Source organism: Pan paniscus, chromosome 13, assembly GCF_029289425.2.
Source record: "Pan paniscus chromosome 13, NHGRI_mPanPan1-v2.0_pri, whole genome shotgun sequence".
NCBI lineage: Eukaryota > Metazoa > Chordata > Mammalia > Primates > Hominidae > Pan > Pan paniscus.
The window spans coordinates 90871424-90889511 of NC_073262.2; the positions used below are offsets into that span (position 1 = coordinate 90871424).

Sequence of the window (18088 nt, forward strand, 5' to 3'; positions counted from 1 at the left end):
AGAAAGGATTAAAGAGCTCCACTCTCAAGGAAGTAAGGGACATCTCTCCTGAGGTGATAGTAAATTAAACCTAGTAAATTAAACAAATTAACATCAAAATTGCAAAGACAAACTGAGTTTATACCGGTGTATTTTATTTCATATTCTAATTATTACTGTAGCTACGATAAATTCTATACTTATGTAATTACCATTTTCATGATTTTCATATTTAAAGATACGAACATGAAGTCTAAAATTACCCCAAAATAATGAAAAATCAATTGGATTAGTGGGTTACTAAAGTTATTTTAATTTAATAATATGCAAAAACCTTTGCTTCATGGGTAAAGACACCGTGGATCCAATCAAACTACTTATCTAGAATTAATATGTAACTTTATTGTCTAGTAGATGAGGGCTATAATGTGGCCATACATTATCAAAACTACCCTACCAATGCTAAAGGAATAAATTAACCTAATGGATGATTTTGTGGAAGGATGACTTACTTTGGGGTGAGTATATTCTACTTTCGCTCTCTCATTTCACCTTTTTAAAGCAATTATTCCTGAAAGGAAATAAAATATAACTTTTAATTTGTATACATACTTACATATACCTAAAATATCCCACTAGAAACCATCTCTGATGGTTTTACCTTTCCTGTCTTTGATCAATATCCTGGAGAGAACCTACAGCAGCTATCTAGTCACCTGTGGGTATTGCAACTGTACTTTGTCAGGTATTAAAAACTCTAGTCTAGTTTACTATTAGTTAACATCATATCTGGCTTTTTCTCTTGCAGTACACTTTCTTAGGATCTTTGAAGCATCTCCTTGTGTCAATTAGTTATTGTTGTATTATAGGACAGCCTAAAACTCGATGGTTTAAAACAACAACCAATTATGATCTCTTAGAAGTCTGTGGTTTGACTGGTATAGTTGACTAATCTAGATTGGTTTACCTAGGAGTGGTTCAGCTCCACCTCTCTTTCATCCTCATCCTGTCTCTGGGATGAGTGGGCTTTCTGAGTCACATTCTTCTCTTGATAACGGCAAAGGCATAAGGGAGGACGGGTTAAAGTGAGTGTACAAGCATATTTAAAATCTATGTTGTAGCACATCTACTGTCATTTCAAAGGTCCAAGCAAATCACAAGGGTAAGCTCAACATCAATGGAGAACATATGCCTTCCTTGAACGTGAGGACAAGAGAGAGTGAATATTTCTGGATAATAATTTAATCTACCACACTCTCTTTAATTCCTATATCCTGTCCTAACACCCCCAACCACCACCCCTCCATAACACTATTCCCTGAATTAGTGATGAAAACTCTGGATCGTACTACTTTTTCCTCCGTCTTTTTGTGAAGAAGTGTCATGCTCTCAAGGCAGTCCTTTCAGAATGATTCAAACCTGTTACCTTCTATAGGGTCCTCATGACCCACAGGGAAACTCAGCATCTTTGGGCCACCAAATTTTAAGGGTCGTGGTCATTTCTACAATAACCCTGTTTCTTTGCCTCACGCTAAAAGGCACTTCTAGGGAGTATTGTGTCATTAGGATTTCCAGGTAACATGTGGTCATCAATTTCTATATCTTTTCCAAACCCCAGGGCACATGGATCAAGATTCATTAACATAGTCTCACCATGTTGGCACCAGGGAACCCCGGGCTCTTTTATGTAGCTTGATCACTGAGGTAGAGAAGAAAAAGCCCAAGTATCACAACTTATCCTAAAGGTTTAAATATCCTTAGTTTCTACTGTCCCGATGGTCACCAAGCAGCAACGTACCATCTTCAGAGCTCCATTGCCCTTATGTGCTGTATTGTGAGTTTTCAATTTAGGGTCTCGAGCTGTGGTTGAATAAATAAAAATGGGAAAGTTTCCATGTTCATGATTATGCTAGTATTTTCTCCTTTGACCCATCATCCAGTACTGGTTATATAGGTAGAAGCCTACTTGTTATAACTTAAACAGTTCATAGAATACCTCAGTGCCTAAGCATATTTTTTCCTATCTGGATGCCATAATAAATAAAACTACACTATTAAACAGGATTTCTTCAGGTCAGCATCTCATCTGTAGGAAGCCCACACTTTGGACTTTCATACTTTTGGAAGACTACTGGACATTGGTTAGGAGTATAGATAAAGTAGGAGTAGATATGTTGTGAAAGGAAATCAGGGATCAGAAAAAGACTTCCCTTTTTTATTTAAAGCTACTCCCAATTAATAGAATTGTTCATATTGTCAGTACTGCTATATTAGTGCATAGAGATTCTTAAAATTAGACACTTTTAAACATGAACATATTTGCAAAAAACGAGATGAAAATCCTTTGTGTTTAGCCTTTCCCCTAAGAAACTATGATACTCGGAGCAAAGTTTAGTACCCTCATTGTTTTATTTATGCTTGTTTTACATCTATAGGGTATTATAAGCCAGAAATTACAGAGGGCATGCAAAATCACTTTTAAACTACAGAGTACTATGTGATGAATTGATTATATCACTGTAATTATTTCTGATGTATATATTTAATCAAAATGTATATTTCTAACTTCAAAGGTTAAAGAATTATAAGGCATTTTGGAATGTAGTATTTTGAACTTATTACTAATGAAGTACTATTAAATGGATAATATATTGTAACTTCCATTATTTTATACCTATTTTGAACATTAATTTCATATAAGGAAACTTTTAGTACATGCTTTAGGTGTTATGAGAATAATGTAATAATTTCCAAATCACTCTGAGAATCTTGGAAACATGATGACAAAATTATTCTATTTTTTATTGAAAAATATTATACTTGGAGGTTTTGGGGGTATAATTCCTTGTTAAAGATCCCCAAACATTACATATAAAATCTCCAAACATTACATATTTATAATATCCAAAGTATTATTACATATATTTTAGTCAATATATTTACAGTTAACCCTTTTATGAGGATCACATGTTAAAAGAATAATTATAATGCTGAGTTTGACAAGAAGAGTAAGTTTCTTTTTACTTCCTTCAGTAACAGCTCAGAGAATATCAGAACAAAACTGTTGGCCTTTACGTTTATTTCAAATTATTCTGATATCATTTTAAAAATAATATTAATACGTACATGTATTGAAGACCTAAATATAGTATATTTATAAATTTGTAGTATATGCATTAATATAATAAATTTTATAATGTACTATTTTAGTTTCATAGGGCTGACAAAGTCTCATACATTGGGTGGTTTAAAACAATAGAACTTCATTATCTCACAGTCCTGGCGACTAAAAGTCAAAAATCAAGGGGTAGACAAAGCCATTCCCACTCTGAAACCTGTAGAGAATCTTTCCTTGCCTCCTTGTGGCTGCTGGGGGTTTGCCGGTAATTTTTTGTGCTTCTTGGCTTGTAGATGCATTCCCTCAATCTTATCGTCACATCATGTTCTTCCTGCCTTCAAAGAGTCTTCCCTGTGTGTATCTGTCTCTGTATCCAGATTTCTCCTTTCTATAAAGACATTAGTCATATTGAATTAGGGCTTATTCTAATGACTTCATTTTAACTTGATTAGCTCTGCAGAGTCTTTGTAAAGACTCTGCTTCCAAATATTATGAACTACTTGGGATAGGACTTCATTATATATATTTTTTTTTTGCAGGGAGAGCATAATTCAACGAATAACATGCACATTAGTCTTCTTAAAATTATACATGACAAAAAATGGTAACAAAGGGGTAAATCTGTCTCTAGATTTGCAATACAAAATTAAATGCTAATTGATATGATTTGGCTGGGTCCCCACCCAAATCTCATCTTAAATTGTAGCTCCCATAATTCCCATGTGTCATGGAATGGACCCGGTAGTAGATAATTGAATCACAGGAGTGGGTCTTTCTTGTGCTGTTCTAATGATAGTGAATAAGTCTCATGAGATCTGATGATTTTATAAAGGGGAGTTCCCCGGCACAAGCTCTCTCTTACCTGCCATGATGTAAGACATGGCTTTGCTCCTTCTTTGCCTTCTGCCATGATTGTGAGGCCTCCCCAGCCACGTGAAACTGTGAGTCCATTAAACCTCCTTTTCTTTATAAATTACCCAGTCTCTGGTATGTCTTTTTTGCAGAGTGAGAACAGACTAATACGCTAATGATAATTCATGATTTCTCATAAGGAATTTGTTATATTAACACAGTCATGATTTATTTGAAAACTATGACTCGTCTTGAAGAAAATAACCACAGATGTACAATTCATACAATGAGTAAATTTGAATTGGTAGATAATATACAAAGCTTACACACCAAAGTAAAAATGATAGTCTTGCACATTTACCTTTCATATATAGTTATTCATTTGGAATTTTCTAGGACTTAGTTTCAATTTCTCATTTCTTTATATACCAAAGTGGTTTCCCCAACACCATCTATAAATAATCCATCTTTCTACTGCTTGTTTGTGATGTCATGTATATCATACACCAAGTTCCTAAATATGCATGCTTCTGTTCTGAGTTCTTTATTATATTCCATCATGATATATTGTTATATTATAGTCTCAGGACTATTGTTAATGTTACATGACTTTTATTGGTGGTATTATTATTATGGTTTGGTAGACTGTTTTAACATCTTCCCACTCTATTCCCCTTTCTCTTATTTTTAAAAGGTGTCTTTGGTGGTTATATCATGTTTCAACTTGGTTAGGCTCAACTGTTTCCCAAAATTTGCTTCCCTGTATTTTTCCACTAAGGTTGGGCCACAAGAGAAATTCTTGTTTAAGATTTGGTGGGTGGAACTGAAAGGGCTTCCACTGTACAGTTTATGCTTAATATAGCTTACCTGCTGACTCACCTCATTGTTGTGGGGCAGCCGTGCAACTGATTCACCTTCCCCTCTATCCTCCTGCTTCTGCATGTATTAGGAATGATGTGTGTTTTTAGCTCCATGACAAAAGGCATGAGCTTCCCCTGCAGATTATCCATACAACCCAAGTCAAGGGCAAGAAGAGCTGACACAGGCTTCAGACCATCTTCATGGATCCAGCTTATGTTGTGGGTTGCAGTTTATCCTTGCTCTCCCTTACTTTATTCATCGTCCCATCCTGACAGCATATCTTGTGGAATTCAAGACCTACCACTTAGAAAAACTACCTAAATAGGGCCTACAGTTGCTTAAGGTCAGCTCACTCTAACAAATATATTCACCCTAGGCCCTGGCAGCAATCTAAGTCCTGTCTCTATGAATTTGCCTATTCTATATATTTCATGTAGATGGAGTCATATAATATGTGGCATTTTGTTATTGATTCTTTGACTCTATATTTTGTTTTCAAGGTTCATTCATGCTATATATTGGTACTTCATTCTTTTTTATTGCTGAATAGCATTCCATTGTATGGCTATGATACATATTGTTCAGCCATCCATTCATCAATTTATTGATTTCCAACACCATTTACTGAAAAGGCTATTTTCTCTCATTGAATGAAAATGAAATAATCACAAATGTGAGGGTTGCTTTCTTGATTTAAAATTTTATTGCACTGATCTATATGCTTATTTTTATGCCATTACTACATTGTCTTAATTACTGTCACTTTGTAGGAAGATTTGAAATTAGGTGTGGGAATCCTCTAATTTTGTTCTCCTTTCTCAAAGTTGCTTTGTCTATTAAGAGTTTCTTGCAGCCGGATACTGTGGGTCACTCCTGAAATCCCAGCACTTTAGGAGGCCGAGGCAAGCAGATCACCCGAGGTCAGGAGTTCAAGTCCAGCCTGGCCAACATGGTGATACCCTGTCTCTACTAAAAAATGCAAAAATTAGCTAGGTGTGGTGGTGGGTGCCTGTAATCCCAGCTGCTCGGGAGGCTGAGGCAGGAGAATTGCCTGAACCTAGGAGACGGAGGTTGCAGTGAGCTGAGATTGCACCACTGCACTCCAGCCTGGGTGATAGAGTGAGACTCCAACTCAAAAAAAAAAAGAAAAGAGTCTCTTGCATATTTTTATTTGAATTTTAAGGTCAGTTTGTCAATATCTGGAAAAAAACAGCTTGGATATAGATACAGATTAAATATGGATAGCACTGAACTATATATCAGTTTAGAGAGTATTGATGTCTTAAACAATATTGTCTTCCATTCATTTATTTGTTTTTAATTTTTAAGTTATATTTTATAGTTTTCAGTATAAAAGTCTTGCACTTCTTATTTATTTATTTATTTATTTATTTATTTATTTATTTATTTATTTATTGGGACAGGATCTCACCCTTTCACCCAGGCTGGAGTGCAGCGGCATGATCATGGCTCACTATGGTCTCCATTTCCTGGGCTCAACTAATTCTTCTGTCTTAGCTTCTCAAGTTGCTGGGACTACAGGTGCTCTCCATAATGCTGGGCTAATTTAAAAAAATTTTTTTAATAGAGACGGGGTCTCATCATGCTACCCAGGCTGGTCTCAAATTCCTGGGCTCAAGTGATCCTTCCATGTTGGACTCCCAAAGTGCTGGGATTACCTGCATGAGCCACTGTGCCTGGTCTATTGAACTTTTTTAAAAAAGATATATTCATAAATATTTTATTTCTTGATGATGCTATAAATGGAATTATTTATGTAAGTTTTTTTTAGATTGTTCATTGCTAGTGTATAGAAATACAATTGATTTCTGTGTATGGATCTTGTATCCTACAATGTTCTTAAACTTCTACAATTCTTGAGTTTAGTAATTTGAGTTTTTTGTTTGTTTCTTGGTATCTAGATAAAGGTCTGTCAATTGTGTTATATTTTCAAATAACCAACTTTTGATTTTATTTCCTTTTATTGTTTTTCTGTACTCTATGTCATTTATTTCTGCTCTAATCTTTATTATTTTCTTCTGCTTCCTTTAGGTTTAATTTGCTCCTTTTCTCGGTGTTTTAAAGTGGAAGTTTGAGTTACTGATTTGAGTTTTTTCTTCTTTTTAAATATAGATGTTTACAGCTATAAGTTTTCTTCTAAGCACTGCTTTAGTTAAATCTTATAAATTTTGATTTCTTTTTTTTTTTGAGACAGAATCTCACTCTGTTGCAGGCTGGAGTGCAGTGGCACAATCTAACCTCACTGCAACCTCCACCTCCTGGGTTCAAGCAATTCTCCTGCCTCAACCTCCTGAGTAGCTGGGATTACAGGTGCACACCACCACGCCTGGCTAATTTTGTGTGTGTGTGTATTTTTAGTAGAGACGGGGTCTCACCATGTTGACCAGGCTGGTCTCAATCTCCTGACCTTGTGATCCACCCGCCTCGGCCTCCCAAAGTGCTGGGATTACAGGCGTGAGCTGCCGCCCCCAACCTTGGATCACATTGTTAAAAAATAAGCCACCTGATCCAAAACTTACATATATATAAAGTATATAAGATATATATCTTTCTCTTTCTCTCTTTCCACATATGCACATGCACACATACATGCATACATGTATTTTTAAGACATTACAGAGGTATTATGGTTAGGCTTGGAATTAGAGAGGGAATAAGGATTAAAAAACATAATAAAATAAAATAAAATAATGGCTTTTCATGATCTTTTATGTTAGCATGTCAGAAAGTGAAAAATGTGATTAATTGAAACTTATGCACTAACGTCAAATAATTTAATTGCTAGATTTTTTTTTATGATTTTGACAACTTTTAGATGCTAATGCATTTTCGTTATACCCAATCTGGTAACAAATACAGAGAAAGAATTAGTTTCCTCTGACTAATTTGACATGTTAACCCCTTTAAAGGATCAAATGATACAAACAATACCAGCTTTAAAATTAAAAAGAAAATGTTGCTTATTGAAGGAGCAGTAGGAGAAGCATAGAAAAAATATATTTTCCTACTTTGGTTCTGCAATGCTCAGTAGCAAGATTTCTTAGTTTTAACTGACATTCAGACACTTATGTTACACTTTCATAGCAGTCTAGTAAGAAGAGTTTAGGTCAGAAACCATGCTTCCAGAAAGAAAGCACATCCATTCCCATGGGAGTTTTTTTCACAACAGTCTCTGCAGCAATTCATTCATAAGCTATTTCTTTTTCTTTCGAGGTGATATAGTTCAGGTAAAAAGGAATGAGATTCACATAAAGTAGGTGTGGGAGTTGTTCTGGCTTCAACACCTCAGGAGAACATACCTTTTGTAATATCTTCCATTGCATAGCTTCCAGATTCTTTACAAATGATATACCCACTTCCAGAAATCACTGTTACTGGAGCAATGTCAAATGACACAATCCCTTAGATTACCAAGGGAACAAAGACAGAATAAATTTGGTAACTGTTCAACAGGCAGAACAGAGTACAAAATAAGCAACAAATGATGCAATGTTGCATTCAAACTGAAGACAATATTTTTTATTCCCTGTGTTCTGCTTCTTGCCTTCTTATTAGCTTTTTTCTTACCAAGGCTTCACCTTTTGTTCCTAGGCTATAGTTACCCAAATCAGACCAAAGTGCTCATGCATGCTTCACCCAGTTTAGAAGCAATTACATTTATGCTAACTATGAAAACTGATACAGCTAAGTCTCACTACAAAAAAAATCAAATAATTCATTAAAGACATAAAAAGATTGACCACTAAACATTTATTTGAATAACTCTTAATTCTTAAAAAAAATTATTTTAAGTTTAACTTAGCATTGCTTTGTTCTTCCTTGAATTAGAGCGTTGCTGTAATATTCTCTTATTCCCTAAGTAGCTTTTTCCTCAATTTTCAGTTTATTGTCACCTACACCTTCTAAGCCACTTATATCTGGCATCATTGCTAATTTCCCTCTTCCCTGGATCTTTCATTTTTAATCAATCAACAAATATTGCCAATTTGTATCTCATATTTTCATCCACTATATTAGTTTGTTTTCACACTGCTATGAAGAACTGCCCAAGACTGGGTAATTTATAAAGGAAATAGGTTTAACTGACTCATAGTTCAGCATGGCTGGGGAGACCTCAGGAAACTTAAAATCATTTTGGAAGGTGAAGAGGAAGCAAGGCACCTTCTTCACAAGGCGGCAAGAAGGAGAAGAGCTGAGCAAAGGGGGAAGAGCCCCTTATAAAACCATCACATCTCATGAGAACTCATTCACTATCAGGAGAACAGCATGGGGGAAACCACCCCCATGATTCAATTACTCCTACCTGGTCTCTCCCTTGACACGTGGGGATTATGGGGATTACAATTCAAGATGAAATTTGAGTAGGGACACAAAGGCTAATCATATCATCCACATATTCTCTTTATTTTCCATTCACTTATTTCTTATTAGCAAAAGCTAATGTATATATTAATTTTTTAGTTTCAAGAAGCTGTATTATGTAAAGAAGGGTTTCTAGATAGTGATGTGAACCCAGAAAATCTGAGACAGGTCTCAGTTAATTTAGAAAGTTTATTTTTTCGAGGTTGAGGACTTGCCTGTGACACAGCCTTAGGAAGTCCTAACAAAATTTGCCCGAGGTGGTTGGGGCACAGATTGGTTTTATGCATTTTAGGGAGACATGAGACATCAATCAATATATGTAAGCAGTACATTGGTTTGGTCCGGAAAGGCAGGACGACTTGAAGCAAAGGCAGGAAGACTTGAAGATTCCAAGGAGGGAGCTTCTAGGTCACTTAGATAGGTGAGATATAATGATTGCATTCTTTTGAGTTTCTGATTAGCCTTTCCAATGGAGGCAATCAAATATGATCTGTCTCAGTGAGCAGAGGGATAACTTTGAATAGAATGGGAAGCAGGTTTGCCCTAAGCAGTTTCCAGCTTGAGTCTTCCTTAGTGATTTTTGGGGGCCCAAGATATTTTCCTTTCACAGTGGTATAGAAATTTTTAAAGGGGAAGGAAAGAATAACTCTAGTATGATTTGGTGGAAAAACCAACCTACCAACACTGACTCTTCAATGAGGTGTTGAAGTGATAGTCAGTATGTTCACTCTTCACCCTTCTAGATGCTTCCTCAATGCTGTCCTTCACCCTCAGGGTCAGCAAGAGGTATGCTCTGGGATTCTTTTGCTATCAAGATGGTGAGTTTCAATAAGTAATTGATATTGTATTTTCTGCCTTACATTGTGGCTCCTTTAAAAGGATGTCATTGTAGCTTAGGTATTTAACTCATTGGTTGAATCTCAGGCACTGGAACCTATGACCACAATGGCATCAATAAGGCCTTGAGAATAATCCAGTTTTCATAGGTCAAAAAGGATAACTAAGTAAAATTAGAGCAGTATCTTCTATCTTATGAGTTATCTACATAATATAATATTTTTACTTCAGGACTTAGATTATGCATAAAATTGTAGTTGAAAATAAGAAAGAAAAAAATCCTTCTTGAACTTAACATTGAAAACCCAGACCAAGCTATACATTAACTCATATGTGAACATGGTTTCTAAATTTCTGAAATGTAGTCAAGAGTGGCAACACACTCCTGTAGGCCAGCTACTTGGGAGGCAGAGGTGGGAGGATCACTTGAGCGCAGGAGTTCAGGCTGCAGTGAGCTATGATTGTGCCTATGAAGAGCCACTGCACTCAAGCCTGGGCAACATAGCAAGATCCTATCTAAAAAAATAAAATATTCTGAAATGTAGATCATAAACTATTTTAATATGTTAAAATGGAGAAATTAAGTAACTATTTATTTGTTTTCTATTTAAAAACTTAAGCTTTTGCCCGCAGAAATTATGTGCATATGCCCTTTACAGAGGATGATGAACCGTTGTGTGCAAAGATCTCAGAGAATGCCTCCAGATTCACTGTTCTGTCTTCTACCTTGTTGAGCTCAGAAGTCAAGCTGGAAAACTAGCCAGAGGAATAGGCCTTCTCTCAAAAACAAAGAAATGAACAGAAAAAACTGTTATTTTATAGGATTCCCCAAAAGTTTAAAAAATAAGAATAAACCTGGCTTTCTGGGCCCTCTAAAAATAGTAAGTATTTGTAGCACTAGGTTGGACTCACCACTTAGCCTTGAATTGAATATTTAAAGCTTACATAACATATAGAAAACATCTCTTCATTTCAAAGGAGAAACAAAAAGGAAACCCAGAGATTTAAAATTTATTAGCCCTAGATAGCTAGTTAGGGGCAGAGCAGAAACAAGAAACAAACTTCTCGACTCCAAATTCAAGTCCTTTCTGCCCATTTTACTTTCTAAAAATAGGAATATCAGATTAAACATTCCCTAGACTGAATTCCTGTCCTTGGAAAGGGTGAATTCCTGGTCTGCTACCTAAACTTGCACATGGATCTTCGGTATGTTGACCACGAGTTAATGACTCATTCCCTATTAACCATAGTTATTCTCTCTCCCTACTCTTTGAACAGCCCACAGTCATTTCTGTTATTACAAGATTTGACTCTCTGATATCTCTGTAAATCTCATTTTTAAAATTCTCTTTTCCTTGATCACTGTACCCTGGAATACCTCCTTGTTGTCTCTTGTACCTCAGGGGCATTGTACTTCTCAGTTGTGATGTTCTTCCTCCAGATACTCTCACAGCTCACTCCCTTGCCACGGTCAAGTTTCTGTGCAAACGTCACCCTGTAAGTGAGGACTTTCTTAACTATTCTATGTAAAGTAGGTCTACTCTAAAAATCCCCCTCTCTTTTCTGTGAGATATAAAAATATTTTTAAAATCTTTTATATATTTGTATAGCCCTCATCATTTGACATACTATACTTTTTGCATATTTATTTCTTAAGTATCTTATTCACTAGGAATACAACTTCCATTAGGGTAGATTTTGGTTTGCTTCGTGTACTGCTGCATGTGCAAAACCTAGAACAGCGCTTGGCATAGTTTGTGTTCAATACATTTGTTGGACTAAATTAATCAACACTTAATGCTTCTTCCCCAGGTGCCCATTTCTCCAACTTCCTTCACTCCTCAACATATATCACCACTGTCTTTCATCTAGGACTGCTAGGCCTTCCAACTATAAAGAAATATAAAAAATGAAAACTTTAGTTAAATTTCTCAGGGGAAATTACACCAGTAAAACGACAACAAGGCAATGGGCCTCTTTTGGATGTGCACACGTTGGAGGAAATGAACCATTTATGTCAAATGTAGTAATAAGCCTTCCTCTTTCTCTACCTTGTTCTCAATGGTATAAAATCAGATCTTTTCTCAAAACTCCCATAACAAGTTAAAAAAACATTTATCTCAACATTTAATACACTTTCCTATGTTTGTAAATATTGCTCTCTCTAATCTGATTATGAATTTCTTAAGATCGGAGACAGTTCTCCATCTTTCTTTTCCTCAGGATGATTAAAACATAGGAAATGCTAGTAAATTTTTACTTAATTGACTTGAATTAAATATTACAGTGAAATTAAGACAAGAAGATCTCCATGAAGCCAGTGACTGCCTTGTATCTCTAGAATTCCAATGCTTGGAGCAAAGCTAACAGATAGCAGGAAGTCTGTAAAGGTGAAATTAATGAATAAAATAATGAGGCAGAGTTGGAAAAAAGCAAAAGTTCAGAGTAACAGGAAGACTGATTAAGCGATTCATGCCAAAAAGCAAAGTAAAAGTATTTTTAAGTCTGAGACAAAGAGACAGAAAGAGACTACCTGAAAGTCATCCAGAAGGAGACTACTTCACCAAAAAAAGGTGTGACTCACTATATTACTCTATTTGCTTTACTGTGATGCTTTCGAACCAAACTCACAATATCTCTGAGATATGTCTCTACTTACATATCTATGATAAAGTTAAATTCATAAATTAGGCACAGTAAGAGATTAAAACAATCACTAACAATAAAATAGAACAATTATAATAATATACGGTAATAAAAGTTGTATAAATATGATGTCTCAAATTACTGTAATATTTTTGGACTGTGGAAAGATAACATGGATAAGGGGAGACTATTGTATTCCAAATCTTATTTCACTTATTTTATTTTCCTAAACACTCTCACTGAAACTTTACTTCACAAATAGATTCAATGGGCCTAACTTCCCTACGTGATTATTAATATTTTAAGAACGCATATTTATATACTATTGCTTTAAATAATATTCACCTAAAGGAAGCTCTCCATAAGTTTTTAAACACTTATAATTTATTAAGCATGTTATACTAATGAATTACTATCAATTTACCCATATAACAGAAGCTTCAAGTTCCAAATTTTTTTTTTTTGTTAAGAAATCCAAATATTTTTATAGGGTGACCCCTGGAAATCTGTCATTCTATTAGGGGCCTGTTAACCACTGTGAAAGAAGATAAATGTGCATAGGCACTGAAATAGCTACTTATCCTGAGAAGCCAAATCCCATTAACCCAGCTAAATTGACTCTACTCACACTGATTTGATCAGAGAATCACTTAGCAGAAATCAGAGGCATTTGCCACTGTGGGCAAAAATAGTATCCTAAACTGCTTTCAAGTTTGAATCAAGGACAGCAATATGATATAAACGAAAGTATCAACAATGAATAATTCTGGGTCATTCCTACCCGCTGCTTCTGAAGAAATGTTGGCTGACTTTATTTGAGCTATTTTATGTATAATTGTTAAATAGCATTGCTCAGTAAAAAATCAATGGTAAACCCCAAATAATTTAATGAGTGCACATGCAACTTGAGTGTTACCAATTTTTAGAGTTGCATTATTATATGCATATATATCATAAAAATTACATATTAACAATTCCCCAAAGTTTAGATGATTATTATATAATTTTAAAAGTTTAAGTTTGTTTCATTATATTGTTTTCATTATCACTAGTAACATTTGTTAGTCTTTCTTGGTGACAGTCACTATGGTAAATGCTTTACACAGATCATCACATTCAATCCTTATAAGAATCTTTAGAGGCAAATTTCCAAATTATCATTATTTCCCTATAAAATTAAATAAAGAAGCACAACATGACTAAGGAAAGGTTTCTGTCCACAACACATTTACAGTTTTAAAAGATGTTAATAGGTTGGTAGGTTTAAGTTATACAAATATTAAGCAGGTGCTGGGCACAGTGGCTCATGCCTATACTCCCAACACTTTGGGAGGCCAGAGCAGCCAGATTGCCTGAGCCCAGGACACTGAGACCAGCCTGGGCAACATGGCGAAGCTGCGTCTCTACAAAAATACAAAAAATTAGCCAGGCATGGTGGCATGCTCCTTTAGTCCCAGCTACTCAGGAGGCTGAGGTGGGAGGATCGCTTGAACCAGGGAGGTTGAGGCTGCAATAGGCCATGATTTTGCCACTGCACTCAGCCTAGCAACAGAGAGAGACCCTGTCTAAAAATAAATAATAAAAATATTAAGCAAAGCAAGGCGTAATTTAGTACAACTTGATTGATGCAGAACCTCTAGGAGATGTGAAGCCACTAAGAACAGAAATGATTTCAGATAATCCCATAGAGAAAATAAAATTAAGCTGTGAGAAATTGGTATATATTTCATAGATTCACAGGGAAAGGCAAGATATTTGAGCCAATGATAACAACATAATTATAATTAAAAACAGAAGCTGGAATATAATGAAATAAAAGCTTTCCAGAAATACCTTTATTATAGAAAGTTTTTTCTTTATTCTGTCACTTATCTGGTTTATTTAGAAAATAATTCTGTAAAATGTAGGTGAAGTATTTAGTATCCCCAAGTCTTGTATCATTATCCAAAATATTTGTTTATGTAATTCCCTTTATAAAATGTGCTTCTTTGGATTGTAGCAGTTTGTATTCTTCCTTAGTTGTATTAATGAAATGCATTCTTTTCACTCAATAAGCTAATTTTGAATCATGACTTTTTTTATATGACCTTGTAGTTTCATAATCTTTGTAAAGAAAAACAAGCAAGTTTTTAAAGCAGTTTTAAAGTGCACATTTTTTAACAGAGAAAAAGAATATTTATTTACAATGTCTACTCTTAGTTCATACACTAAGAGCCTCTGTCTACTGAACAAATAGGTAACATAACCAAGAAAGGAAAACAAGTTTTGTCTAAGGATTGCTAATTATTTGAAAAGCTTATTTTCCTTCTTTGGTTATCTTACCTGTCTTAAAAGAACATAGTCTGCCCATAAAAACAATATTGTATGCTCCGTTTAGAGAACAAAGCCACAAATCTTTCTGTGTGGCTGAAGACTCTCTCTGGGATCTATAACAATAAGTTATTTTTTTGGAGCATAACCATTTTGAGTTCACTCAACTATGCTGCTACACTTTTTTTTTTCCACTAGGAGAGGATTCTAGAAACTAATCCCATCCACAGCACAGCTGACCAAGGATGAACAAGGATTTCTGCAGATTTTTCATAACAATCTCCTCATATATTTCTGTATAGAAGAAAAAAAACAAAACTGTTTGCTAATATCTTTATGCCCCTGAGCACAACAAAACCCTCAGCTTACACTGAAATGACAATGTTACGTAATATTCCAAAGTCAGCTATTCTCTTCATGCCTCATATCCCTTTAATGTCTGCTAGTGTTCCCCACTGACTATCTGTTCTTCATTAAATATATGGACATTTAGAATACATAGAGGAAGAGAGAGCAAGAGATTTGGATGGGGTTTTCCCCTCTTTTTCTCTTTTTCTTTGACTTATCTAAGCCCTATCTTTCCTGAAAACATTTTTCACTCTGCTCTCTGGAAATCAAATCTCATGTTTCCTAAGCTTCCCTAGGAACTCAAACTTCTCACAAAAATTCTCTGTCTCCAATTTTTTTGTCTCAACTTAAATAAATCTTTAACAGGAATAATCATTTTACTTAAACTTTTTCCAAAACAAGTTATTTTTTTGTGTCTCATAAGCCATTTGGCAATATCAATCACTCACTCCTTGCCCAGCTCTGCCAGTAACCTACATCCTTATCAGGCTCCCAAGGTCACTTGAAAATTTTCAACTAGGCAAAAAAATTTCTCTATACCTAAAATGCCAGCATTGTCTTGACACATTGACCACCTTAATTCCATTAAACTGGGCTTCCATCTCCTTAAGCCATTTATATTTGCAATCATAGCCTTTCTTTTTAGTGCCCAGAACCATTTAACTCCTGCTTTACTTTTTTACAACTCGATGGTAGCATCCTTGCTCTTTCCTAAATATGACAAGCTTATTCTCAACACTGTGCCTTTGTACAAACTCTCTTTTCTCTGGAATATATGTGTCAGTTAGGATGATTTTAGTTGCAAGTAATGGAAAAAATGCAAATTGTCTTAAACAATAGGACACATAATATAATGTAAATGAAATTTCAGGGAGATCAGGCTTTATGGTTTATTGACCCAGAGCTCAACAATGTAATAAAGTTCTTCAGTTCTTTCCATTGTTAGTTCAATCATCCTTTATGCTGGCTGCATTCTAAATTCAGTCTTCATTTTCTGAGAACGTCTGCCAGTTGGAATTATGATGAGATGCTTTCTTGTTGACATCTAGAGTTGGATTCTTTCACCCTCCAGAAGAGTGATTGACTTCCCTTCCAAGAAACCTTCATAAAGCTGCCTTTTTATCTTATTCTCCAAGTGGTGGCAGGGGGAGACATATCACCATCCCTAAATCAGTAACTGTGGAAAGGCAGAAGGGATTACTTTACTTGGTCAACTGTAATTAGAATCTAACTTTAAATCTAGGGAAGGGGGTTGGTAAGACATTTATGTGTATGGCTAAATGAGTGTTCCCTATTCATCTAACATGATACAGGGACTGAGTTCAAAGAATCTACAGAAAAGAATATTTCCTAAGATCCTTATAGCAGTGATTTGTAAACCTCATTTTTGTTTGAGAAACATGTTCTCCAAATAAATGCTATGCAGGAGAAAGTAGTCGAAAGATATTAAAACAGGGCTCTCTTTCTTGCAAAAGATAGGAGTTAGTGATGTTTCCACACCCACCTAGAAAGCTTCTAAATGTAAACTTGCATCTCTGGAGAAATCCTGGACTTCTCCAGGGGCATAATTTGAAAACTGCTATCTTAGATTGCTTCTTGAGTGATGCTCAATTATCTCAGCCAGGTTAGTAAATGTAGCTAATTGCTAATATGAAAATTATGGGCCAGATATGGTGGCTCATGCCTATAATCCCAGCACACTGGGAGGCTGAAGTAGAAGGATTGCTTGTGGCCAGGAGTTCAAGAACAGCCTGAACAACAAAGCAAGACATTGTCTCTACAGAAATTGTATTAAAAATCAGTCAGGCATGGTGGTGTGCACCTGTAGTCCTAGCTACTCTGGAGGCTAAGGAGGGAAGATCGCTTGAGCCCAAGAGTCCAAGGCTATAGTGAGTTACTACTGCACCATTGCACTCCAGTCTGGGCAGCTAAGTGAGATTTTGTCTCTAAAAAAAAAAAAAAAAAAAAAAAAAAGAAAAGAAAATTATATCTAAAGTTCCTTGTTTCCTTGTTATTGACTGAATAAAATCTATTATTCTAAATATCAGGAATGCTTCATCATCGCTGATATTTAATTATGAAAATGAAGAAGCTAATTGTGATTCTACTTAACACAGCACTTTTTAACTCTACAAAAAGACCAATATCAGGACTGCATATAAAGTCCACATATTTTTCATGAAGATGTATTCATCTACATAAAAATCAAACCTAGAGTTCGTTTGCTTATGCTAGGAAATGGCTTAACACAAAAAAAGTCTTCATTAGACTATTTCATTTAGAACCATTTTCTAGACCTGTTGGAGTACGTTTATTACTACTAGAGTTTTTTTTTTCCATAACCAAATCCATTACTATATTGAGCCTGAAAGACTCATTTACATGTTGAGTTATTTACATTTTGGATTCTTGACATTTTGATTAAAAGTTTAAAGACCAAATCTGCGAGCACCTACATTTATCTGAACCATGCATTTCCACTGTTCCCTTATTGATTGAGTTATGGGAAAGAGGGATAATAAATGTCAGTATTTTTAGTAATCAGGTCATACTCCCTACAAGGACATTGCTTTTCTAGAAGAATAGTCAGAGATCAGCCACATGGAGGATTTCATAAAGTACATTAAACTCAGATATCTGAATTGACTTTTTGTGAGCTAGCAAGTCTTGGTACTGCCTGCTAACCTTTTATCAGGGACAACCACTGTGATGTAAGAATAAAGTAAGCAGTAGAATTATTACACTTTTGAAAAC

General features: G+C 35.2%; 1 pseudogene; it reads left to right on the plus strand.

Moving 5' to 3' along the window:
- Positions 1-1754: 1754 nt before the first annotated feature.
- Positions 1755-18088, plus strand: part of LOC100995117 (protein ARK2N-like) — a 39298-nt pseudogene continuing 22964 nt past the window's right edge.